The following is an 8,723-nucleotide window of genomic DNA, read 5'->3' on the forward strand; positions in this document are numbered from 1 at the left end:
CAAACCGTAACCCTAGCCTTACTATAACACTAACCCTCACCATAACCATAACTCTAACCCTAATCTTCACTATGACCATAACTCTAACCCTAACCTTAACCATAAACATAACTCTAATCCAAAACTTAACCATAACCATAACTCTAACCCTAACCTTACCCATACCTCAAACCCTAACCCTAACTACAACCACCTTGATGCTAAGCTTAACCCTTATTATATCCCTAAGGTTTACATTAACTATAATGGTAACTTTGTCCCTAACCATATATCTATGTTTGACTATAACATTTTACATTACAATATACCAAAAAGAAAATTACTTCTTTTAAACCATAATCCTACCCCTAACTCTAACCCTAAATATAACCCTTACTACAAATCTAATTCTACCATAATTACTCTAATCCTAACCGTAATCCTTAGTTTAACCTTCAAGAAAATTGTAACCTAACCCTAAGTCTAACCTTAACCCTGACTCAAAACTCTAACTGTAACCTTAACCATTACTTTAATCTAGACGAAAACCATAGCCCTAACCCTAACCCTAACCTTAACCCTGACTCATACCCTTATCCTAACCTTAACCCTAATGTAACTCTATATATAACCCTAACTCTAAATATTAACCTAACCTTAACCATCACCCTAAAACTAACCCTTTCTCTACCCCTTTCTCTAATTCCAACCATAAATCGTATTTTAACCCTAACCCTATTCCTAATTATAACCCTAATTTCAACTCTAACTCTAGCCCTTATTTGAGCTCCAATTCCAACTCTACCTCTAACTCAAACCCTAACTCTAATTCTAATCCTAACCCTAACTATATTTTTAACCTAAACCCTTATTCTTACCCTCGCCCTTACCTTAACCCTAACCCTAACTCTAATTCTAACCCTAACTATATTTGTAACCCAAATTCTAACCCTAATCCTAACATTAATTCTATCTCTAATTCTAAACCTAACCCTAACTATAATCCTAACAAGATTCGTAATCCTAAAAATAATCCTAGCCCTAACCCTAATGTTAATCATGGCTCTAATTGTAACTCTATTCCTGACTATAACTCTAACCCTATCCATAACTCAAACCCTAACAATAGCTCCAACCCTAACACTAACCCTAACCCTAACTATAACTCTACTATTCAATATAACATTTTACATAACACTATGCTTAAAAAAATCTGAATTAAAGTGATACAAATAAACACCATATATAGAATTTAAAAAAAAATTCAAGAATAATTTTATAGTAAGTTTACACTATTACATTTTTATAGTAAGTTTATACAATTGTATTTAAAAAGAAATAAATACTTCAACACTAACCTTAAAAAAATAGAAAAAAATTTAAAAATACTTTTCCTGTTGTGCCACGATTGCCACTAGCTTATATATACCTCTATATATATTACGCCAAGAGTAATCATTCTAGAGGCACCTATTTTCATTTTCATAATCCCAACTGTGATTAAAATAACTTTGGGATTAAATGAAAATAGCCGCCTCGAGAATGATTACTCTTGGCATAATATATATAGAAGTATATATAAGCCAGTTTCATTTTTGAAGATAGAACACCATAGGTTCAGTATTTAAAGGCACACTTAATTCAAAACTGGAAACTATGCTATTAGAACAAAATTTGAAACAAAAAAGACATCATTCTAGATGAGGGTCTTATTAATTTGCATAGCACAGTAAATATTTGAAACCTAAAATGCAGCATTCCATCATCTATAGTCTAGATGAGGGTGTCATTATTTTACAAAACACAAAATGAAACTTTGAAACCTAAGCGACATGATTCATTGTTTCACATGGCCAAAACTTTCTTCCACATAGGCCTAGAGGAAATATCCTCCCACCATGCATTCACATGTTTTCTATCCCTGATCAGATATCCCTTATCAGTAGCATTGACTATATAATCAGTGAATGGAAGATGAGATAGATTAGCAAGGCTGAAAAAATCCCCTACCAAGTATTTGCTCTTTGACAGCCTCTCTTCATCCACATCCAACACTTCCCCCAACTTTTGGGAATTTTTCTCAATCAAGGCCTTGTCTTGAGGCACATCAATCCTTGGGGTAAATAGCTGATAAACTAATGCAGTAGCATGAGGGCTATAGTACTGCCCTTCAACTTCAAGCCATTGTTCAACCAGTGCTCGCTCCTCTAGGGTCTTCCCCAACAAAGGAGTACCCTCTCCTGCATATTTCTCAGCATAGTATCTTATGATAGCCCTTGATTCAACACATACACAATTCATATAAACTCAGATTTACACTACCCAAATCAAATCTATATGTTTACAGTGATCATATCAATGGTAGATGCACTACCCAAAAAATTTTGCACATATACAAGTAGATGAATCACAAGAAAGCAATTATGTTAGCTACCAACATAAGTTTTGAATTAAAACATTCAGCATACTGCATGTTGGCTAAATCATAATAAAATGAAATATGCATAAATAAGTACACAATTAATATCTTTACCAAAGAGCATGAGACTTCCATCCTGGACTACTGGAACTTTTTAAAATGGCTGCATCACATATCATACAAATTTCAAATCAATAAGCTTAACCTGATAACAGTATAAATGGGTTATTATAAAACCAACAAAAGAAGAAAATTATATTATAAGAAACGATCCGCACTTGTAAAGCCAAGAACTTTGGATTTTTATGCTCCCCTTTAATTATATCAACAGGAACAATTTCGAACTCAATATCTTTCTCTATGAAACATGCAAGAACCCTTCTGTTGCAAGCGGCTTAGGTAGGGCCAAGCAGCTTGATAACCATTTTGATTTTCTTCTCAAATGGAGAGATAATTATACCTTTTCCTATCAGAAAACCCAAGAGTTGCTATGCATTTGACAACATTTTCTGATTAAGGAGGTATTTATAGAAGAGAGGAGGTAAGATTTGGGCTCTATAATTTAGTTTTTGTTTGTGCGAATAGAAATAAAAGAGAACAGGTTAGTCAATATATTTCCATTGTAAGGTAGGCTACGTCTGTTCATTAGCTCTATTGCCAGAATTATCATGGGAGACTAGAGAGGTATTTGTAAGGAATACGATTATCTAACTTGGTTTTTGTTTGTGTGGATGGAAAGCGAAGTAAATAAATTCATTCTAGGTGGGTCAATAGAGTTATAAATTTTAATATTTTAAACTAAAATTTCAAATTTAGTCTATTAATTTGGTCTTTTGATCATATACATAAAATTTGGAAAAAGGCAATCACTTCACACAGCTTTTTCAATACTTATTATTTCAAGTTTTAAATAAATCAATAGATCTTTTTCTTTGTGAATTTAAAAATTTAGAATATTAATTTTAAACTAGTAGTCTAATATATTTTCATAACTTTTTCAATATATAGGAAATCATGTCTTTAAAGAGTTCAATGAAATAATTTTTAAATTGAATTATATAACTTAGAATATTAATTTTAACTCTCTTTTTTAATTAAGTTTCAAAATTTTACCTATTAATTTGGTCATTGTTTCAAATATATAAAATCTGCCTCCTATTTCAAACCTTGGAGTGTAGGGGACAGTGGTTGTTCATACTCCTGATCCTGTCCTTTATGGATTTGAGCACCGCAAGTGGCATCGATGATTGCTCAGCTAACCTTACGTCAGTCTCACAACCTAGATGGCCATGATGAGTATCATGATAATGGGGAGAAGATTTAGAGGGTCATCTCTCTTGATGACTCCATGTTTGATGCTCCCAGATTTTTGCATAGCAGTTTCTCCTCTCTTGGAGACGAGGATGACATGCAAGCTAGTTTACCATGAATTTCCTCTCATGGAATGTGCAGGGGCTGATATAACTCCCTAAAAAATATTCTATTCATGACACCAAACATCGGCTTGGTAATCTTGATGTACTTTATCTTTAATAAATTAAAGTTGCTGGATTTCTCCTTACCTCAGTTTATAAGGTTATTTGACCGGACAGTGTCATATTTGCTTCTCAGCATGAGGTTGGTCGAGGTGGAGTTGTTACTCTTCTTTCCCCTCATTTACTTTCTTCTATTATTTGACATGGATTTGACCCTCTATAAAGCATGGTTTGGATTTTATTGTCATTTCAGAATCATTCTTTTGGTATTGTTAACACTTATGCCCCTAATGATGTTGTTGAGCGTTCACACCTATCGCACTGGTTGGTAGATCATTTTCCACATGCGACCTGATTTTTTTTGTGCGGACTTTAACATGTTTGAGTTGGCCACTGACAAGGAAGGGCTTTTTCCTTTTCAATTGGTAGCTAGTGAAATAGAGGCCTAGTTTTACATGTGAAACAAGCTACTTTTAAATCCCAATGCCACTCACTGCCACCCAAACGGGGTTTGGCATACATGGTACAATTTTTGAGCTGGGTCTAATAGAGTCTTAAAGAGACTTGACAAGGCTATGATTTCTACACAGTCCTTTTTTTCATTTTCTCACAACTATGCCCTACCTGTCACACCTCTGCCAGATGTAATAATATTAGATCATTCCCCCATTATCTTTTCTATAACTTAGTTTTATCTAAATACTTCTTTGTTGTCCCATCCATCGACTATTATGCACATTCTTCAAGTCTAGAATCTTGACACTTGACCCCACACCTAGGTTGGATGGATTCAATGGTGGAATGACAACATCCCTTATACTATGAGGTTTCTTTGCATTTATGGTGGTTAGTTGGCTAACTACTGTAGAAGATCTTAAGCTACAACTAAAGATTTGTGTATGGCCTTGGAAGCGCTCGCCATGAATCCATTTGATATGGATCTCTAGGTTCGGCTTGCCAATCTTCAACACTAGAAGTGAGTTGTAGACAATTATGTTGCTCGAGGAGCTCAAATCATGCCCATCTCCATTGGTTGGAGGTTGGCAATCAAGCTTCTAAATAAATTTTTTATGTTGTGCAGGTTCATCATTTTGCAATTAGCATCAAATGCATCTAAGAAGACCAACAAGTTCTTACTGACCCACTAGACTTTCTCTACAGTTTAGTGTACCACTATGAGTAGGTTTTTATGGCTCAAGGGCCATCTGAGATGTGTCACCAAGCTTTACAAGATTACCTTACTATTACTCCTAATAGGCTTGCTCCTGAGAAATATGAATTTTGTTAGAAAAGTTTAATGCTTGCAAACCTCAAGGAAGTTGTTATTTCTATGGCTGAGGACAAAGCCCCTAGCCATGATGGTTTTCCTTATGAATTTTACAAAATCCTATGGGATGATATTGACCTTGATTTGCTTCAGGTGTATCACAAAGATTATAACTCTAATTCCCTAGGAAACATTATAAACAAGGGTAATATTAAGTTCATATCTAAAGCTGGTGATCTTGAGGAAATCTACAATTAGAGGCCCATCACTTTGTTGAATGTCTCCTACAAGATCATTTCCAAAGCCCTCTCTCTTAAAATTCAGCACTTGCTCCCTTAAATTATTTTCCCTAAACAAAATACTTTTGTCAAGTCCTGATATATTTTGGATAACATTATTGTTGTTTAGGAAGGTATGGAATGGGCTCGAAAATCCAAGAAGTAGGCTTTATTTCTAAAGATTGATTTTTCCAAAGCTTATGACTAGATTGAGTGGCCTTTCATCCTAGTCATTCTTCAAGCTTTGAGATTTGGTCTAGTCTTTTTGTAGTCTGTGCATATTTCTTTTGGTGATACCTCTTCTTGCATCATCATTAATGGAAGGCAATCTAAAGATTTTAGGCTCTTCAGATCTATTCATCAAGGTTTCCCTCTGACACCTTCACTCTATGTGTTAATGGTTGAGAGTTTTGGCTATCTTCTTGGCAATGCCATTTCTTGGGGTCTAGTGCATAGCATCTCTCTTCCTGATTCCTCCACGCAGCTCGTTAATGGGCATTTTATAGATGATTCCTTCTTTACTTTGGTGGAAAATGAAGACAATATTTCCAATGCCTTGCAATGTTTGGATACTTTTTGTCTTGCCTCTAGGTCTACCATTCAATGGCATAAAATCCTCTATTACAAACAATCTTTCTTGCTAGGCCCTCTATGGTTGTAGCGATATGGGTGGAAATGGGTACAACATGGACAAATTTTTAAGTTTGTGGGCATTCCCTTTGCTTTTCAAGCCTACCTAGTGGAGTTGTGGAATGTTGTTCTTGCATGAATTGAGAAGAAGTTGGAACATTGGATCACTAAGCCACTCTCCCTTGCGGGCAAGTTTCAAATCTATTCTAAACTGCTTGTTGCTATACATGTGTACTATTCTTTCTATTGGGCCCCTTCTAAATCTACTTACCTCAAGCTCGAGTGTCTCCTTCGAGAATTTCTACTATGCATCATGTCTTTCAGAGAGTTGTCAGGCATTATTGTTGTTTTCCCAAAGATTCTTGTGGTCATGGGATTATTTCTACGCACAAGTAGGGGATTTCCCTTTGTGCTAACTGGGTCATTTGGGTTCTCACTAAAGATGAGGCCTAGAAAATTTTACTATGAAACTGCATTTCTTTAGGCTTTTTGGTTAACTAGCCTAATTGGAAGGGGATTGGCTTTCAAATCCTTCTTGTAACTCCTAAACCTGCTTAGATTCATGGCACTTTTGTTGTTCAGAGCATTTGGAAAGCCTTGGAATCCCTCAAATCTTGGCTTCATTGGGCATGTAATGGATTCAAAGATGGCCTCTCAATGAAACAACAAAACCTTTAGTGGTCTCCCTTGTTCGCTGCTCAAGCTATTGCTTTAGCTAAGACACAAGGAGCTAGCTCTCTATGCTTGTTTTGAAGGGGTATCAAAGCTCCCAAGGACTTATTTTCCTAGGTTGCTATGAGCCTTCACTCATGGAAGGACTTGGAGGTGTAATTCAAGCTTATCCATTCAGATTGATAGATAGTTGATCTTCTAGTTTCTTCAATGCCTCCCAATTTGTTAAACAAGCTTGGTATTTACTCATCTTACCCATGGAAGAAAGATGGGAAGTGGTATCCTACCACTCCTATGACTAGTTACAAACCCAAGCTAGGGTATTGATGGCTGGTGCCCGATCTTCCGATGGTTGATATTCTTAATCAGCACTGGCATTTGCATTCTTCTTATAAGACTTGGAGCAATAGATTTACCACTATTTGGCATTCCATTATGGAGTTGAATATTGCTCACTTTTCCTAGTGCCTCCTCTTCCAAGGCTTGCCTTTGGGCCCTCGAATATAAGATCTAGGAGTCCCAGATCCTAGATGCCCCTTTTGTGGCCAGCTTGAGAGCTTCCTACATATTTTATGGTTCTGTAGAAGAGCCCAGAAGTATTGACTCTAGATTCATGATTATTTCAAGCCTAATCATCTAGAGGATTTCACTTGGCATATGGTTGTTCTAGGAGATCTACCTTGGCTTCCTTTTAGATATGCCCAAATTTGTCATTCTTTTAGAATGAAGATTTTGTTTACTATTTGGAAGGACCACAATGTTGTTTTATTCTCTCACAACTTTCTTGATATTCATGTTTCTATATACTCTAAAATATGTATCTATTAATGTCATGATGCATATTCAAGTATAAAACTGACAAAATTGCACTAGAGGTGGCTCACCTATGAGAGTTATTAGCTCACTAGGGAAATGTACCCTATGTGGTTTCCTGTATGCCTTTGAATGCTTTATCCAATGACTACACTCATCCTCGTGGTTACCAGCAAGGTTGGAGTATATCTACACACTAATCACATATTTCCTAGTCTTAGCCCCATCACCACTCTCCTTGTGGTTTTGGTTGTCATTTCCACTCTACCTAGCTTCCACAAAGGTTGGGCTAAGGTTGGTCCTCAGTGGCTCCTCCTATTGCCCCTAATACAAGTTGGTCATTTGCGCAATGTGACCCAAAATGGGCTTTCCATTCTTTAGACTTAGCCATTTCTCTACCTAGAGAGGAGGGCAAGAAAGATGTTAATGCTACTGTTGATGACAGTTGGACTCCCTCTAAGCCAACTATTGACCCAAAGGACTTTTGGGGTTTTGTGATAAAGACCCACACTTGGTTGGCATTAGTCTTGCAGCTTGAGGACTTTTCTAGTTATTGCTTATTCTTTTTTTTGATGAATAGTTGTTAATCTAGCCTTGCGTCATTTGAACTCATGGTGTGATCTTATACTCTCAAGCCTTTTTTTTTTGTGAATATGTATCTTTAATATTATAATTAATGGAAAAATTCTAAACACACATATACATGTAATTCGATAGTTTTTTAACAAACTTAAAAGAACTTCAAGTATTGATATAAAGTTCTATCAATATATACTTTTTTAATTTGTAAAAATTCACATCTTCAATGAATTCAATACGTGTTTTTAATTGATGCAGGAGCATCTTGCATCCAAAATAAAGGGGAGACATGTTAAATGTAAAATTTAAAAAAATTGAAAAAAAAAATTGTGGAGAGAGAAAGTGACAAAAATTAGAGGAGAAATAATAATAAAATTTTAAAAAGGGGAAAATGGAGAAAAGAAACAAAAAGAGGATTTCTATTTTCGAGGTGCATAGGTGGCATAATAGAAAAAATAAAAAAATAAATGGTTGTCATTCCATTTATCAAGGTGTGTGGGTAGAATTCTAGAAAGTTATGAATATTGTAGAAAGTTGTGGAAGTTGTAGAAGGTTGTGGAGGAATTCTAGAAGGTTGTGGATAAGTCATGCATGGGGTGGTAAGTGCCTAT

General features: G+C 35.6%; 1 pseudogene; it reads right to left on the reverse strand.

Moving 5' to 3' along the window:
- Positions 1 to 1,729: 1,729 nt before the first annotated feature.
- On the reverse strand, positions 1,730 to 2,896 carry LOC149579739 (glutathione S-transferase F9-like; annotated as a pseudogene).
- Positions 2,897 to 8,723: the final 5,827 nt, after the last annotated feature.

The sequence above is a fragment of the Cupressus sempervirens genome, chromosome 1 (assembly GCF_028749045.1).
Source record: "Cupressus sempervirens isolate cs-2001-9-10 chromosome 1, ASM2874904v1, whole genome shotgun sequence".
NCBI lineage: Eukaryota > Viridiplantae > Streptophyta > Pinopsida > Cupressales > Cupressaceae > Cupressus > Cupressus sempervirens.